Source organism: Panthera leo, chromosome C2 (genome assembly GCF_018350215.1).
Source record: "Panthera leo isolate Ple1 chromosome C2, P.leo_Ple1_pat1.1, whole genome shotgun sequence".
In the NCBI taxonomy this organism is placed as follows: Eukaryota; Metazoa; Chordata; class Mammalia; order Carnivora; family Felidae; genus Panthera; species Panthera leo.
This window is the reverse complement of record NC_056687.1, coordinates 117,188,431-117,206,697: the sequence shown is the minus strand read 5'-3', so window position 1 is coordinate 117,206,697 and position 18,267 is coordinate 117,188,431. Positions and strand designations below refer to the sequence as shown.

Sequence of the window (18,267 nt, the reverse complement as noted above, 5' to 3'; positions counted from 1 at the left end):
TTCTGGCCCTGAATAAAGTCTCATTATTCTCTGTATTTTCCTCAGGTTGTATCAGAATTAAACTTACAAAATAAATGCACAAACCCGTGCTTCTAGCTCAAAATTTAGGAGGATGATTCTAAGTGCTTATAAACACATTTAAGGTATTACAGAATTCATTACATTGTTTTGAGGCAAATATTAAAGTTTACTTTCATTCAGGTACATTAAAATAAAATAAAATAAAATAAGAAATAAATAAGAGATAAAAAAAGTAAAAGAAATAAATAAGCAATGACAACATAAATGCAAGAGATGAACATCAATCATGGTAAGAGAAAGATGTGTTTTGGAAAAACATTTACTACAGAATATAAGAGTGAGTTTTAAATAGATTGCATTCCAAATAATCAGATTATGAAGTTAGAGCTAAGATAAAGAGAAAGGAAGAAAAGATGGTAGCAAAAGAGAGAAAAAATGCAAATTGAGATTTTTTTTTTAGTTTAGCTGTTTATTTACATTTTTATGATTAAAATTTTGAAGAACAGCAAAATGTCTTACAAAGTGGCTAGCACATTTTACATGAACACTGGCCATGTATGAGAGTTCTAATTTCTCAGTATTCTTGCAAACACTTGTTATTTGTTTGTCTTTTTAATTACAGGTACCCTAGTGGGTTTGAAGACATATCTCATTGTGTTTTTTACATGTCCCTAATGACTAATTTTAGTGAACAACTTTTCATGTGTTTTGGCCACTTATATATGTTTTTTTGAAGAACACTGTCATCAAATCCTTTGCCCATTTTTACCTATGTTATTTGTCTTTTTATTGCTGAATTATGAATGATTTTACATGTAATGCCCCCGATTTCGAATCCGAGAGACCACCAAGGAGCAGATACCGATGCAAAGGCATGAGGGTTTATTTGCAAGCTCGAGCTTGGGCCCAAGTATACCCGACACAGCAGAGCAGGGACTTGGACCCCTAGGTTAAGAGGCGTAGCACTTTTATAGGGGCCAGTGGCCAATGAGATTGTAACACACACAGAAAGTTGCATAGTCATGTCAGTCCACACGCAGGTGGCCAATTGCATTACAATTTACCCTGTAGTAACTGTTTGAACTAGCCTATCACTCTGGTCAGAATTGGCACGCAAGTTTGGTGGGAAAAAGGCGGGTTTAAGAATTGGTGCGCGTTTGGCGGGCAAAAGGCAGGGTTTACATTCTTTGGTGGTTAAGGGTTCCACATTCCTATATGAGTGCTCAGTAAGGTTTCCAGTAAGGGTGTGCTCAGCGGCTTGACTAGGGTGGGGGAGTGTCTTAAAGCAATAAGCAGGTCATGTGGGGGTTATACATGAGATGGTGGGTGTAGCACAAAATGGAGTTAGTCTTGCTCTGCTTGTCCAGGGGTAGGGGGTTTTTGTTAAATTCCTTGGATCCCACATACACATTTTGGATTAAGTCCCATTATAATATACACACATATTTTTATCTCATTGTATAGGTTGTCTTTCCACTTTCTTGATGTCCGTTGAAGTACAAAAGTTTAAAATTTTTTATGTATTCCAATTTATCTATTTTTGTTGTTATTTTTGTTTATGCTGTAGGTGTCATATCTAAGAAACCATTTCTTAATCCTAGGTCACAATGATTTATACCTCTGATTTTATCCATAGTATTAACGTTTTAGGTCTTACATTTGGATCTTTGATCCCTTCCAAGTTAATTTTTGTATATTCTGTGAGGTAGGGGTCCAAATTTACTCTTGTGCATGTGGATGTACAGCATCATTTGCTGAAGAGATTGTTTTGTTTTTTTTTTTCATTGAATTGTTTTGGCACCCTTGTTGAAAATCAATTGGCCATAAATGTAAGGGTGTATTTCTGGATTCTCATTCTGTTCCATTCATATATGTCTATCTTTCCTAAGTACCGGTGTCTTTAGTTTGTAGAGGTTTAGAAAGGGAGAAGAGTGAGTTCTCCAACTTTATTTTGCTCCAAGATTGTTTTGTATACTTTGGATGCCTTGAGTTTCCACATAAATTTTAGGGTCACTTCATCAGTTTCTACAAAAAAAAAGCTACCTGTGATTCTGATAGAGATTAATTGATTATGTAGGTCACATTAGGGAACATTGCTATCTTAATAATATCAAGACTTCTAATCACAAGGATCTACAAAATTTCATTCCTTTAGATGTTCTTTAATTTCTTTCAATAATATTTTCTGTTTCAGAATTTTGTGCATCTTTTAAAATTTACTCCTAGATATTTCATTTTTTTGATGTTATTGTAAATATAATTGGTTTTTTTTGGGACAATTCACTGCAAGTTTATAGAAATATAATTGATTTCATTTCATTTATTGTAAATACTGCAAGTTTATGGAACTCATTTTTTAATTCTAATAATGTTTTAGTGGAGCCCTTAGGGTTGCTATAGAAGATTATGCCATCTCCAAATAGAAAAAGTTCTATTTTTCTTTCTAATTTAGTTGATTTTATCCCATTTTCTTGCTTCATTGATCTGACAAGAGCTTTTAAAACAATGTTGAACACAGACACACCTTGTTTTATTGCATTTCCCTTCATTATGCTTTGCACATATTTCATTTTTTACAAATTGAATGTTTGTGGCAACACTGCATCTAGCAAGCCTATCAACACCATTTTTCCAACTGCATTTGCTCACCTCATGTCTCTGTCGCATTTTGGTAATTCTCACAATATTTTAAACTTTTTAATTATTACTATCTTTATTATGGTGATCTACCATTGGTGATCTTTGATGTTACTATTGTAATTGTTTTGGGGTGAAACAAACATTAATTGAGTAATGTTTTTTTGTGTTCTGACTACTCCACCAACAGGCCACCCCCCTCCTTTTCTTTCCTCTCCATTGGTCTCCCTATTCTGTGAGACATAACAATATTGAAATTAGGACAACTAATAACCCCACAATGACCTCTAAGTGTTCAGGTGAAAGGAAGTGTCACACATCTCTCACTTTAAATTAAGAGCTATAAATGATTCAACTTAGTGCAGAAGCAATGTTGAAAGCTGAGGTAGGCCAAAACTTAGGCCTCTTACACCAAACTGCCAAGTTGTGAATGCAAAGGAAAGGTTCTTGAAGGAAATAAAAGTCCTACTCCAGTGAACATAAGAATAAGAAAGCAGAACAGCCTTATTGCTGAAATGGAGAAAATCTGAGTGGTCTGGATTGAAGATCAAACCAGCCACAATATTCCCTTAAGCCAAAGCCTAATCCAGAGCAAGGTCCTAACTCTCTTCAATTCTACGATGGCTGAGAGAGGTGAAGAAGATGCAGAAGACAAGTTTGAAGCTACAAAGATTGGTTTATGAGGTCTAAGGAAAGATGCTGTCTTCATAACTTGAAAGTGCAAGATGAAGTAAGTGCTGATGTCGAAGCTGCAGCAAGTTATCCAGAAGGTCTAGCTGAGATCATTAATGAACATGACTACACCAAACAACAGATTTTCAGTGTAGATGAAGCAGCCTTCTGTTGGAAGAAGATGCCACCTAGGACTTTGTTAGCTAGAGAGGAAAACTCAATACCTGGCTTCAAAGCTTTAAAAGACAGGATGACTCTCTCATTAGGGGCTAATGCAGCTGGTGACCTTAAGTTGAAGCCAGTGCTCATAGATGATTCTGAAAATCCTAGGGCCCTTAAGAATTATGTTAAATCTACTCTGCCTGTGCTCTGTAAATGGAAGAATCAAGCCTGGAAGACAGCACATCTGCTTACAACATATTTTGCTGAATATTTTATGCCCACTCTTGAGATCTACAACTCAGAAATAAAAATTCCTTTCAAAATATTACTGCTCATTCACAGTGCACCGCTAACCCAAGATCTCTGATGAAGATGTAAAATGAGATCAATGTCATTTTCATGCCTGCTACCACAACATACATTCTGCAGCCCATGGGACAAGGAGTAATTTTGACTTCAAAGTCTTAATATTTAAGAAATGCATTTTGTAAAGCTATAGCTGTCACAGACAGTGATACTTCTGATGGTCTGGGCAAAGTAAACAAAAACTTCTGAGAAGGATTCACCATTCTAGATGACATTAAGAACATTTGTGATTTATGGGAAGAAGTCAAAATATCAGTATGAACAAGAGTTTGGAAGAAGTTGATTCCAACCCTCATGGATGACTGTGAGGGGTTCAAGACTTCAGTGAAGAAAATTACTGCAGATGTGAAAATAACAAGAGAACTAGAATTAGAAGTGAAACCTGAAGATATGAATTGCTGCAATCCCATGAAAAACCTGAACAGATTAAGAATTGCTTTTCATGGATGAACAGAGAAAGTGGTTTCTTGAGGGGCACCTGGGTGGCTCAGTCAGTTGGGCCTCTGACTTCGGCTCAGGTCATGGTCTCGCTGTTTGTGAGTTTGAGTCCTGCGTCTGGCTCTGTGCTGACAGCTCAGAGCCTGGAGCCTGCTTCGGATTCTGTGTCCCCCTCTCTCTCTGCCTATCTCCTGCTTGTGCTCTGTCTCTCTCCTCTCTCAAAAGTGAATAAACGTTAAAAAAAAAAAAGTGTCTTTATGAGGTCCCAATAGTTCATTTTTGCTTTTAATTCCCTTGCCTTTGGGGATATGTCAAGTAAGAAATTGCTACAGCTGAGGTCAGAGAGGTCTTTTCCTGTTTTCTCCTCTAGGGTTTTGATGGTTTCCTGTCTCACATTCAGGTCCTTTATCCATTTTGAGTTTATTTTTGTGAATGGTGTGAGAAAGTGGTCTAGTTTCAACCTTCTGCATGTTGCTGTCCAGTTCTCCCAGCACCATTTGTTAAAGAGACTGTCTTTTTTCCATTGGATGTTCTTTCCTGCTCTGTCAAAGATGAGTTGGCCATACTTTTGTGGGTCTAGTTCTGGGGTTTCTATTCTATTCCACTGGTCTATGTGTCTGTTTTTGTGCCAATACCATGCTGTCTTGATGATTACAGCTTTGTAGTAGAGGCTAAAGTCTGGGATTGTGATGCCTCCTGCTTTGGTCTTCTTCTTCAAAATTACTTTGGCTATTCGGGGCCTTTTGTGGTTCCATATGAATTTTAGGATTGCTTGTTCTATGACCCAGCAGTAGCACTGCTAGGAATTTACTCAAGGGATACAGGAGTACTGATGCATAGGGGCACTTGTACCCCAATATTTATAGCAGCACTTTCAACAATAGCCAAATTATGGAAAGAGCCTAAATGTCCCTCAACTGATGAATGCATAAAGAAATTGTGGTTTATATACACAATGGAGTACTATGTGGCAATGAGAAAGAAGGACATATGGCCTTTTGTAGCAATGTGGATGGAACTGGAGAGTGTGATGCTAAGTGAAATAAGCCATACAGAGAAAGACAGATACCATATTTTTTCACTCTTATGTGGCTCCTGAGAAACTTAACAGGAACCCATGGAGGAGGGGAAGGAAAAAAAAAAAAAAAAGAGAGAGGTTAGAGTGGGAGAGAGCCAAAGCATAAGAGACTCTTAAAAAATGAGAACAAACTAAGGGCTGATGGGGGGTGGGAAGGAGGGGAGGGTGGGTGATGGGTATTGAAGAGGGCATCTTTTGGGATGAGCACTGGGTGTTGTATGGAAACCGATTTGACAATAAATTTCATATATTTTTTTAAAAAAGTGGTTTCTTGAAGATCCCTTGAAATGGGATCTACTCTTGGTGAAGATGGTGTAAATATTGTTGAAACAAATATGAAGAATTTAAAATATTACATAAACTGAATACAGCAGCAGAGGGTTGAATAGATTGACTCTAATTTTGAAAAAAAAAAATTCTACTGTGGGTAAAAGCCTGTCAAAAAGCATCACATACTGCAGAGGAATTCTGCCTTCATGAAAGGAAGAGTCAATTGATGAAGCAAACTTTATTTTTGCCTTATTTTAGAAATTGTCACAGCCAGCCATCCCAACCTTCAGCAAGCACCACCCTGATTAGTCAGCAGCCGTTAATATTGAGGCAAAAGCCTCCACCAGCAAAAAGATCAGGACTCACTAGAAAGCTCAGATAACTAGCATTTTTTAGCAATGAAGTATTTTTATTTTATCCATATCCTCTCTAGCATTTGTTATCTTTTATCTGTTAATAGCTATTCTAACAGGTGTGAGGTGGTATCTCATTTTGGTTTTGATTTGCATTTCTCTGTTGATGAGTAATGTTGAGCAGCTTTATGTGTACCTTTTGATCATTTGTATTTCTTCTTTGGAAAAAATTCCCCTCCTCTTTTTTTAATGAGATTTTTTTTCCTGCTGTTGAGTTGTGAGAATTTGTTATATACTTTGTTTGTTAACCTTTATCAGATGTGTGATTTTTAAATATTTTCTATTTTCTACCATTGAATAGATTGCCTTTCCATTTTGTCGGTTCCCTGTGCTGAACAGAAGCTTTTTAGTTTCATGTACTCCCACTTGTTGATTTTTCCTTTGCTTTTGGTGTCAAATCCAAAAAATCATTTCTAATACCAGTGTCAAGAATCTTAACCCCTTGCTTTCTTTTAGGATTTTATGGTTTCAGGCTTTACTTTCAAGTCTTTCATTCGTTTTGAGTTAATTTTGTGTATGGTGTAAGACAATGATCCAATCTCATTCCTTTGCATGTGGCTACCAGTTTTTCCAAGCACCATTTATTGAAGAAACTATCATTTTCCACTGTATGTTATTGAAAAATTAACTGACCAAATGCTCATATGGGTTTATTTCTGGGCTCTCTTCTATGTGTCTGTTTTTATGCTATTACCATACTGTTTTGATTAGCATTGTTTTGTATACAGTTTGAAACCAGGATGCTTCCATTTTTTTGTTCTCTCTTAGCATTGCTTTGGCTATTGAGGGTCTTTGGGGGTTAAGTTTGAATTTTAGAATTTTGAAAATTTTGTGAAAAATTGTTTTTGAATTTTGATAGATGACTTTGGGTATTATGGCATTTAACAATATTAGTTCATCTGATCCAAGAATATTTCCATTTATTCGTCTCCTTCAATCTTTTCATTGATGTTTAATAGTTTTCAGTGTAAAGGTTTTTCACCTCCTCAGTTAAATTTATCCCCAAGTATTTTATTGTTCTTGATGCCATTGTAAATGAGATTGCTTTCTTAATTTCTTTTTCAGATAGCTCTTTGTTAGTATGAAGAAACAGAACTGATTTCTGGGGTACCTGGGTGGCTCAGTCAGTTGAATGTCTGACTCTTGGTTTTAGCTCAGGTCATGATCTTGTGTTTCATGAGTTCTAGCCCCACATAGGGCTCTTCACTGACAGTGTGGAGTCTGCTTGGGATTCTCTGTCTCCTTCTTTCTCTGCCCCTACCCTGCTCATGTGTGCATGCTCTCTCTCTCAAAATAAACAAATAAAAAAAAAAGAACTGATTTCTGTATGTTGATTTTATGTCCTGCAACTTTACTGAATTTGTTGATTAGTTCTAACAGTTTTTTATAGAAATCTGTAAAGTTTTCTGTATATAAGATTATGTCATCTACAGAGAAAGTTTTACTTGTTTCTTTCCAACATAAATGCCTTTTATTTCTTTTTCTTCCCTAACTGCTGTAGTTATTATTTCAAGTACTATGTTGAATGGTACTGGTGAAACTGGGCTCTATTGTCTTATTCCTGATCTTAGAGGAAAACCTTTCAACTGTTCACTGTTGAGTCTGATGTTAGCTGTGGGCTTGTCATATATGGTTTTTAAGATGTTGAGATAAATTCCATCCATACCCAGCTAGTTGAGAGTTTTTATCACAAAAGTATGTCAGATTTTGTCAAATGCTTTTTCTGTATCTGTTGAAATGATCATATGATTTTTCTTTTTTATTTTTACTAAGGTGGTATATCACATTTATTGATTTGCACATGTTGGAACAGGCTTTCATCTCTGGGATGAATTCCATTTGATCATAGGATGATTATTTTAATATGTTGTTTAATTTGGTTTGCTAATATTTTGCTGAGGATTTTTGCACCTATATTCAGCAGGGATATTGACTTCTAATTTTCTTTGTCTGTAGTGTCCCTGGTCTGGTTTTGGTATCAGGATAATGCTGGCCTTATAAAATGAGTTTGGGAGTGTTCCTTGCTCTTCAATTTTTTGGAAGTTTGAGAAGAATTGTCACTAATTTTTTAAATGTTTGGCAGAATTTACCAATGAAACCATCTGACTTTGAGCTTTTCATTGTTGGAATGTGTTTGATTACTGATTCAGTCTCCTTTCTAGAAATTGGCTAATTCAAAGTTTCTATTTCTTTATGATTCAGTCTTGGTAGGTTGCATGTTTCTAGGAATTTATCCATTTTAGGTTATCTAACTGATGGCATATCATTATTCATGGTACTCTCTTATGATTTTCTGTATTGCTGTGGTATCAGTTGCAATGTCTCCTTCATTTCTGATCTGATTTATTTGTTTTCACTTTTTTTTTCCTTAAAAGTTTGTCAATTTTGCTTATCTTTTCAAAAACCCAGTTCAATTTTGCTGATATTTTCTGTTGGTTTTCTGGCCTCTATTTCACTTATTTCTCTCTGATCTTTGTTATTTTTTTTTTTTCCTTCTAACTTTAGGCTTAGTTTGTTCTTTTTTTTTTTTTTTTTTTTAGTTCCTTTATGTGTATAGTGGGGATGTTTATTTGAGATTTTTTTTTTCCTCATGTAGCTGTTTATTGCTATAAACTTCCTCTTAGAACTGCTTTTGCAGTTTACAATTTCATTTGTTTTAAGATATCATTTGAACCCTCTTGATTTTTTTGACCCTTTGGTTAAATAATAGTATTTTGCTTAATATTCACCTATTTGTAAAATTTCCAGGTTTTCTCCTATTGTTGATTTCTATTTTCATACTATTGTCATTAGAAAAGATATTTGGTATAGTTTCAATCTTCCTAAATTTGCCAAGAATTGTTTGTGGCCTGACATATGATCCATCTTGGAGAACGTTCCCTGTATACTTGCAAAGAACGTGTATTCTGCTGCTGTTGGATGGAACGTTCTGAATGTTTTTTAGATCCATTTGATTATAGTTCAAGTTCAGTGTTTCTTTTTTGATTTTATAACTGGATGACCTAGCCAATGGTGAAAATGGAGTAGTGAAGTCTCCTATTATTATTGTATATGTTCCTTCTGATTTGTTTGATTTGTTTGATATATTTAGCTGCTCTGATGTTGGGTTCATATATAATTGTTTTATCCTCTTCATGAATTAAACTCTTTATCATTCATTATATAATTACCACCTGTCTCTTGTTACAGGATAAGTCTATTTTGTCTGATATAAATATTGGTATCTCTGTTCTGTTGGTTTCCATTTGAATGGAATATCTTTTACCATCCCTTCACTCTGAGTCTCAGCGTGTCTTTAAAGTGAGTCTTGGGGTGCCTGGGTGGCTCAGTTGGTTGAGTGACAACTTCAGTTCAGGTCATGATCTCACGGTTTGTGAGTTAGAGCCCCACGTCAGGCTTTGTGCTGACTGCTCAGAACCTGGAGACTGCTTTGGATTCTGTGTCTCCCTCTGTTTCTGCCCCTCCCCCACTCCTGCTCTGTCTCTCTCTGTCTCAGAAATTAACATAAAAAAATTTTTTTTAAGTGAGTCTCTTATTGGCAGCATATGCTGAGTTTTGTTTTTGTCCTTTCAGCCACTTGGTGCTTTTTGATTGGTCACTTTAACCATTTACATTTATACTATTGATGGATAAGGAATTTCTAATACCATCTTATTGTTTTCTGGCTATTTTATACTTCTCCTCTTGCTGTCATCCTTTGTGAATTGATGATGTTCCATAGTGCTTTGCTTTGATTCCCTTTTCTTTATCGTTTGTGTATGTCGTGTAGGTGTTTGCTTTGTTGTTACCATGAGGCTTACATAAAACATCTTATAGCTATACTAGTCCATTTAAAACTGATAACAGCTTAACTTCAGTTGCATACAAAAATTCTACCCTTTTATTCCTCTCCCTCACATGTTTTTGACGTCATAATATACCTCTTTTTATATTGTGTATTCATTAACCAATTAGTTATTTTTAATCCTCTTGTCTTAACTTTTATACTGGAGTTAAGTGATTAACACACTATCATATTACAGTATTAGAGTATTGTGAATTTGATTATATACTTACCTTTACCAGTATGTTTTATATTTTCATAATTTTTCATGTTGCTAGTGTTCTTTCATTTCGGTTGGAAGAACTCCTTTCAGTTATTTCTCCTTCATTTCTGAAGGACACCTTTTTCAAGTAAAGTATTCCTGGTTGGCAATATTTTTCTTTCTGCATTTTGAATATATCATCACACTCTATCCTGGGTTGCAAAGTTTCTGCTGAAAAGCTGTTGATAGACTTATGGTGGGGGTGGGGGATTCCCTTATGTATGAGATTTTTTTCTCTTGCTATTTTTATAATTATCTTTCAAAAAATGGACAGTTTTTATGGTAGTGTGTCTTGGAGAAAATATTTGGAATTGGAATTTGGGGGGAACCTATGAGCTTTATGAACCTGGATGTCCAAATCTGTCCTCAGATTTGAGAAGTTCTTGGCCATTATTACTTTAAATAAGGAGTATGTCCTCTTCTTCCTTTCTTATATTTCTGGGACTCCAGCAATATTTGGAGTGCACCTTTTAATGGTTTCATATAGTTCACATAATCTTCTTTTATTCTTTTTTCTTTGTTCCCTTCTGACTGGATCATTTCAAATACTTTTTTGACACCACAGATTCTTTCTTCTGCTTGATCAAGTTCTCTATTGATGCTTTGTATTGCATCTTTCATTCCATTCACTGGAATGGATTCTTCAGCCCCTCGTTTCTGTTTGGGTCTTTTTTATGTTTCTGTCTTTCTGTGAAACTTCTCATTTGTTCATGAATTGTTTTGCTAATTTCATTGAATCATCTTTGTGTGTTTTCTTGTGGTTCACTGAGCTTCCTTAAAGCAACTCTGTTGAATCTTCATTAGGCAAAAAACAGATCTCTGTTTTTGAGCATTTGGTTATTGGAAAATTATTGTGTTCCTTTGGTGCTCTCATGTTCTCTTGATTTTTATGTTTCATGAAGTTTTGCACTGCTGTCTTTACATTGAAGAAACAATCAACTCTGTAGTCTTTATTGCCTGGCTTTTGGAAGAAATACATTCTGTCAGCCCAACTAGGGCAAAGCCAGGCCAGGTGCTGAGAGCCTCCTGTTTGCTTTCCCTAGGACAGAGCTGAATGCTCAAGTCTGTGCAATTTTTTCCCCGTTCCGCATAGTTGGGCCTGCAGAACCAGCCATCTGTTGGGCGTATGAACACAGAGATGGCCATGGGGAGGGAATATGTATTTGTGAGGCACACGGAGTGTTACGGGTGCCTGTAAGCCAGGTGGGGGGATCTGCAGGGGAGGCATCCCCAGCGGCTTATGGATGGTCTACAGATGGAGTCTGTGACAGAGCTGGTAGGATCCATGTCCTTTGATGCCCTCCCAGAGCCCTAGATGCATTCTCTGAGCTGTGTCCTCATCGTCCCATTCAGTATTCAGGGTAGAGTGAGAAAGAAGTGGGTCTCTTCTTCACATCTGGGGAAACTGATACTCGCCCACATATTCAACTTCCCTCCATGCAGAGATCATGAACCAAAAAGGTGTCTTGGCAATGAGCTCTGCTGCCTTGGGGGAAGGGGAAGGGTGATGTGGATAAAGTGAAGCTATTGTTCTTACCCTCTTTAGTGTGTTTAATCTCTGATTTTTTTTTTTTCTCCAGAGGTATGCTGGAATATCTCTGCTGGACCCCTGGACTTCACAAAGGTACTCTCATATATAGGGGACTGTCAAAACCAGTCTTCTTTGGGGAATGTGGTAGAAAACTCTGGTTTTGTCACTGAATAATATTATTCTCCCTCATCACAGTTTTACAGACAAAAAATATGAGCCTTAAAAAGTTTTGTTTTCATTAAGATTTATAAATAGAGGAGCTAGAAAGAGAACCCAGGTATCCAGAAGACAAATAGCAAGAGTCATTGAGATGGATCAAGGAATGGAGTGGGTAGTATGGATGGAGAGAATGCATCAGGGAGAAAAGAGGTGGCTCATGGAGAATCAGTTATATTTTATATATGTGGCTAATTAGAAGTCAGAAATAAAAGATTTGTTACTCAGGAGCTCTGATGTTTATTTTCCTGTTCTCTAGATAGAAATATAAAGGTCTGCTTCCTTCTTTGGATACTGAGCACCTCAGTGGGATCTCAGAGATTTGTCCTAAGCCCAGGAACCCAGGCATCCTCTCCAAAAAGGCAGCCATATTTTCCCTTATATCAGAAGAGCAGCAGTAAAGCCTCAGCAAATTTATAGATCCCTTTTCCTAAAGACTACAGTTTCCTAATATGTTATAACATCTCTGTTGGGCCACAAAGGGGACCATAGACATAAAAAGAGGGCAGAAGTCATTTATGGTGACTGAGAACTGGAAACTGCACGTGAAATTGCTACCTGGGAGGTGAATTAGAAGAGGCTTGATCCTCTGTGTGGCCCCCACATCCACAGTCTCTCAAAATTGTTGTGAGGAAGAGATAGGATGCCCGAGCAGTCACAACAAATAAACCTTCCATTCAGAACTTTGAAGCTAATTAGTTCTATGAATGCTTAGATGTGTACCAGGATATAAAGCTGATGGTTCTCCCACATTGCTGGTCCCCACAGTCCCAATATTGGTTTATTTTTTGCACCTTGTGCAAGGGGATGCTGTTGAGAAGTCCCCCTTAATAAGCCTTCATCCTGATTAGCACACTGAAAATCTCTCCGTTTTCTGGGTCAGGAAGGTGCCAATGAATATCCCAGAACTATACCCTGTTGGCCCTAGTAACCTGAGTCATAGGTTGCAAAAAACTGAAACAAATAAATGATTAAAACAAATATAGAGACATTGTGTCTGACTTAAATTCTAGTATATCCAGTTTTGAAAGAGACATGTTACCTCTTCACAAACCCCTTTATCCAGAGCCGCCCTCTTAATTTCCTTCTTTTTCAGTCATTGAAAACAATAAGCCATGTTTCCTACTTATATAAAATTATCATGTATATAGAAACCTCGAAAACCAAACTTGCTAAAGGGCTATCTTCATACCATGAGCTGTATCTTAACCATCTTAAAAACATTAGAATCTCAGTTTTCTTACCTATAAAATATACTTTCGGGTCTCATCTAGTTATACAATTCTACAGGTGTGCATATACTCTCAAATACTGCTTTTTGAACACTAAAGGAAATTCAGTTATTCCTGTGTTGGTATGTAGAAATCAACCTGAATTAAAAATATGAGTTCACGGGTGCCTAGGTGGCTCAGTCAGTTAAGCCTCTGACTTCGCTCAGGTGATGATCTCACAGTTTGTGAGTTCGAGCCCTGCGTCGGGCTCTGTGCTGACAGCTCAGAGCCTGGAGCCTGCTTCGGATTCTGTGTCTCCCTCTCTCTGTTCCTCCCCTGCTCACTCTCTGCCTCTCTCTCTCTCTGAAAATTAAAAACTAAAAAAAGCAAAAAAAACCCAAAAAAACAAAAAAAAAACTTTTAATAAAATTATGAGTTCACAATTTTAGATAAAACTTTAAGACAAGTAAAATTGAGGAAACAAAAATACGAAAGTGAAACTATGGCGTGTGTAAATTGTTCAGTAAGTATACACATATACATAATTATCATTTGAATCAAATATCAAAACCTAAACTTATGTCACAAATATACATTGTAGTATAGGAGAGCACTTATTTCCTCAATGTGGGAAACACTAGTATATCCAATACCAAGACTGAGTAACATTACTTTTTTTAATTGTCTCAGAGCATTTTCTGCAGCATCTGAAATTCACAAGAAATGCTTACAGTGTAACATCATTCTGAGTTGAGAATCAATGGTGCATTAACAATAAACAGTAGTAATGGTAAAACATGCTTATTTAATCCTGACAAAAACCTTAAAAAGAAGTAATTATTAGCCTAATTATAGAAATAGAGAAGTCAAAGTTTAGAGAGGTTTCATTAAGGTTTTTTCCAAAATCACACAGCTAGAAAATTCAGGAGCTGAAGTCAAATCCTGATCGTATTTTGATTTGAGAAGCAAACTGCTGTAGTTTTACCTATGTCTTACATCTCCTCATGTGACTGAATTTAATTATCTACCAGTAACGCTGAATTCCATAAGGCTACACGTGTTGCAGCAAATACTCGGCGCCCAGAAGAGACAAATGACAAGCACTTGGGGAATCAGAAAAGATTTTATTTTGCACCGATGCCGGCCCAGCGGAGTGACCTCCAAAGGCTGAGCATCTGGCTCGGGTTTTACTGATCTTTTATAATATGTGCTTGGGGGTTGGGCAGACTAGTATCGTGGAGCTTCTGGTTCCTGGCTGCTGGCTGATGCAAGAGGCAAGCAAGATTGCAGAACCCAAAAGCATGCAAGGGGAGTAGCCGGCCTCGGATGTCTGGCTGCCCCTTTTTATTTGCGTTTACCAGCTTTCCTCCTCACAGAAGTCAATTATTCAGGAGACTTCTGTTAATAGATTGGTATGATGAATTCTCTAAATATCAACTCCCATAAAACTGAAGAGGCATGGAGGTAAATCTGGCATGATTTAACTGAAAATTAGATCAGTTCCACCCTTCACACATAGAGATTTGTGACCTATACAATAAAACAGAAGAGTGCCAAAAATCAGGTATGAAAAAAAAATAGGCCACTCATTAAATTACGTTTCATGGACCTTTGTTACTTTAAGCTGGAATCTTGACCTGAGTTTTATCACCTGGGAACACTGTCTGATCTTTTGGCAAAATTCCAGAAGACTTTGTTCCATAACTTGACCACAAGAGAAGACCTAGTTCATTTTATGTCTTTGGACATTATATAATTAACAAAGCATGATAAGAGTCAACTCTTTCTCTTAAGGGTATGGTTGCTTTAATTATATACATCAACCTTTTCAGCAGGATAAGAAAATGTAATAAAATCAGCTATCAGTTTAAATCTGTTTCTATTGCTGGGAACATCCAGTTTTCTTACTTCAAATCCCATTCCTTGCCTATAGTCATAAAAAAAAAAAAAAAAACCATGATAAATACTGTTCACAAATATGCCAGGTATGGCAAAACTAGAGAGTCAATAGCCCGCATATGAATACGTATTGCTACTTTTACAACAGCTGGCAGAGCAATTTTTTCCATGTGATCCTGTTAATGTGAAACAAATTTAAATGAACAAACTCATTTATAAAATACAGGCTTATTATTGTTTCAGTTGACCTTCTTCTTCCTTAAGTTATTGTCTACTCTGCAACTAACATTTATTAAAATTTCAACATCAGATAGCTTTAAAAACTTCATAATTACACTTTCTCAAAAAGAATGCCACTTAAAATTTATTTTTAATGTATATTTATTTTTGAGAGAGATTGAGACAGAGCACAAGCAGGGGAGGGAGAGAGGGGAACACAGAATTGGAGGCAGGCTCCAGGCTCCAAGCTGTCAGCACAGAGATGCACGTGGGGTTCAAACTCACTCGGGAGCTGCCAGATCATAACTTGAGCTGAAGTCGGACACTTAACTGACACCCCATCTAGTAAAAATAATGTTTTAAGAAATTACAAAAAAGAAGAATACAAATAAAATTTTCTCTTTCTGTATCCAAGAAAAAGAAAAGGAGAAAAAGAGAAAGAAGAAGAAACAACGAAAAACAAAACAAAACAATTTAAACAAAAGCAAAAAAAGCAAAAAAACCCCTAAACCCAAAGAGATGAACTACCAAACACAATAATGAAACCCGAATAAAGTTACATCCAGTTTCCGCTGGCATTCAAACTATAAAGCACTCTATATTCCATACACTAAGCAGGTGAAGAGACTTGCGGTGGTCTTCTAGGGTGCTTGGAGGGCCCAGTTGGGCGGGGTGTGGTGTAAGGGCTCCATTCTCCACTAGGTGGCACTGGTGAGCTTACCGGGTGGTTAGATGTGTCGCACGCACGCATCTGTGGGCATGTGCAGGAGAGGTGAAAATGGTGTCACCCAGCTTCCTGGTTTCTGACTCAGGAACTCTGAGCTCTCATTGAGCTGCAATCAAGCACCCATCATTTGTCTCGGGCTTCTGTCCACTCTCCTCTTCTCCACTGTCCAGCCCAAGGCGTCAGCCTGCCAGGTGGCACTCCCTCCTGAATTTTATCTCAGATGGAGCTATGTTTGCAAACTCCTTGTTTCTGAGAGTCCTGCGGCTTGGACCTGCTCCAACCCTCTGGGGAAGGGTCTCACTGAGCAATGGCTGGGTGCTGACCAGCCCTAGAAAACTTCCTGCGATTGCACAGAGGCAAATTTTAGAGATTACGGTGAATCATAACGCAGAGCAGGCGCCAGGTTTCACTGCATTCTGGCATCTTTGCTCCAATACCAGCAAACGTGGCTGTTCCCCGCCCCTGGGTCTGCCGTGACCTTTGCCTATGGGGAGCCCATAGGCCTCTACCAAATGCCCTCCAAGCAGGGGAACCGCTTCTCCCCATGTGGCTCCCCCCCCCCGCCTGACCCCTGGGACTTCACTGCCTGCTCCTGGGGATTTGCCCCTTCCTCCCCACCAGAGCACCGCCAGGTATTGAGCTCCATAATTTCTGACTCTGCGGTCCCCTGTTTATAGAGTCCTAATGGTATTGAAACCCTGTCCTTTCTTCCTGTCAGTGGTTTTGGAGAACACATTTCTTGTTCAGTCCCTTGTGTGTGTTTCCATTCTTTTTCTTTCTCTCTAGCTACTTTCCAGGGGAGTGCTTTTCCTGTATTCTCCCAACGTGCTGCACTCTACCCCCACCCCCTTTCTCTGTCCTCTCTCTACAAAACAGCTCCCTACCCTCCACGGCCTCTCTCTCCCCCAGTTCACCTCTCTGCACCGCATACCTACCACATCCTGTGTCTCAAGTAATGCAGATTGTTGTATTAGTCCTCAAATCCCTAGGTGTGCAACACTTTTTGCTGCTGATCCGGCTGTATTTCAGGGATGAGAGAAAGATGAGAACTTCCATGCTGCTCTGCCATCTTGGCCCCTCCCCCCCAAATTTGACAAACTTCTAAAGTTTTATTTTGACATCCATGTTTCTTGTTACCGTGATTTAAATTGTTTGCTTCCGGGGCGCCTGGGTGGCGCAGTCGGTTAAGCGTCCGACTTCAGCCAGGTCACGATCTCGCGGTCCGTGAGTTCGAGCCCCGCGTCAGGCTCTGGGCTGATGGCTCAGAGCCTGGAGCCTGTTTCCGATTCTGTGTCTCCCTCTCTCTCTGCCCCTCCCCCGTTCATGCTCTGTCTCTCTCTGTCCCAAAAATAAATAAACGTTGAAAAAAAAAAATTTAAAAAATAAAAAAATAAAAAAATAAATTGTTTGCTTCCAAAACAAAACAAATAAAAAAAATCTAAAATAGATAAAGATACCTGGTAATACTAGAGACTAATTCATTTTAACAAGACATTAAATGTCCTGCTGTGGCATGCTCTTCCCCATTGCCTGCTGTATGGTCCATGGTTAAAAGACACATATTAAAAGGCAGGAACCAAGTAAAAATAATATTCAAGAGAAAATACACTGTCAAGCAAATTTGAAAGGAATTTTTGATATGAAAATATTGAGCAATTTTTCACCCATATATGGGTTAGTAGACTAGGAGAAGCCAATAAACAGATAAAAAAATATCCATGCAAATGATTCTGGTAAAGGTAAGCATTACCAGCCAGGAAAAAGATAACAATATATTTTATTTTTAATTTTTTAAATTATTATTTACTTGTTGAGAGAGAGAGAGAGAGCGGGGGAGGGATAGAGAGAGAGGAAGACACAGAATCCAAGGCAGGCTCCAGGCTCCCAGCTGTCAGCCCAGAGCCCAATGCAGGGCTGGAACCCATCAACCATGAGGTCATGACTTAAGCCAAAGTCAGTTGCTCAACTGACTGAGCTACCCGGGTGCCCCAAAAGTTAACAATTTATTGCTATTAGAGTGCTTATTTATGTAAAATATAATTAGACATCTCTCACTCTATACTTAAAAAAAATCAGTTCCAAGTGGACTAATGACCTATGAAAAACAAACCTGCAAAACAAAAGCAAACACCTCAAAAATGCAGACCATGAAAAAGAATTGATAAATATGGCTATTCAAATTTCTGCACACACACAAAAAGACATCATAAATAACCTGAAATAAAAGCCCCAATCTGGGAGAAGATATTTGCAATGCATATAGCTTATAATAGATTGGTAACTGAAGGGGCCCTGGATGGCTCAGTTAGTTAAACTTCTGAC

General features: G+C 37.8%; 1 protein-coding gene across 1 annotated transcript in view; it reads right to left on the bottom strand.

Moving 5' to 3' along the window:
* LOC122230221 (phospholipid scramblase 2-like) overlaps positions 1 to 12,535 on the bottom strand; it is a 31,589-nt gene extending 19,054 nt beyond the window's left edge. Inside the window, exon 1 of the mRNA XM_042955968.1 lies at positions 12,448 to 12,535. The gene's annotated coding sequence lies outside the window, so the exon portion shown is untranslated. The remainder of the gene's footprint in view (positions 1 to 12,447) is intronic.
* Positions 12,536 to 18,267: the final 5,732 nt, after the last annotated feature.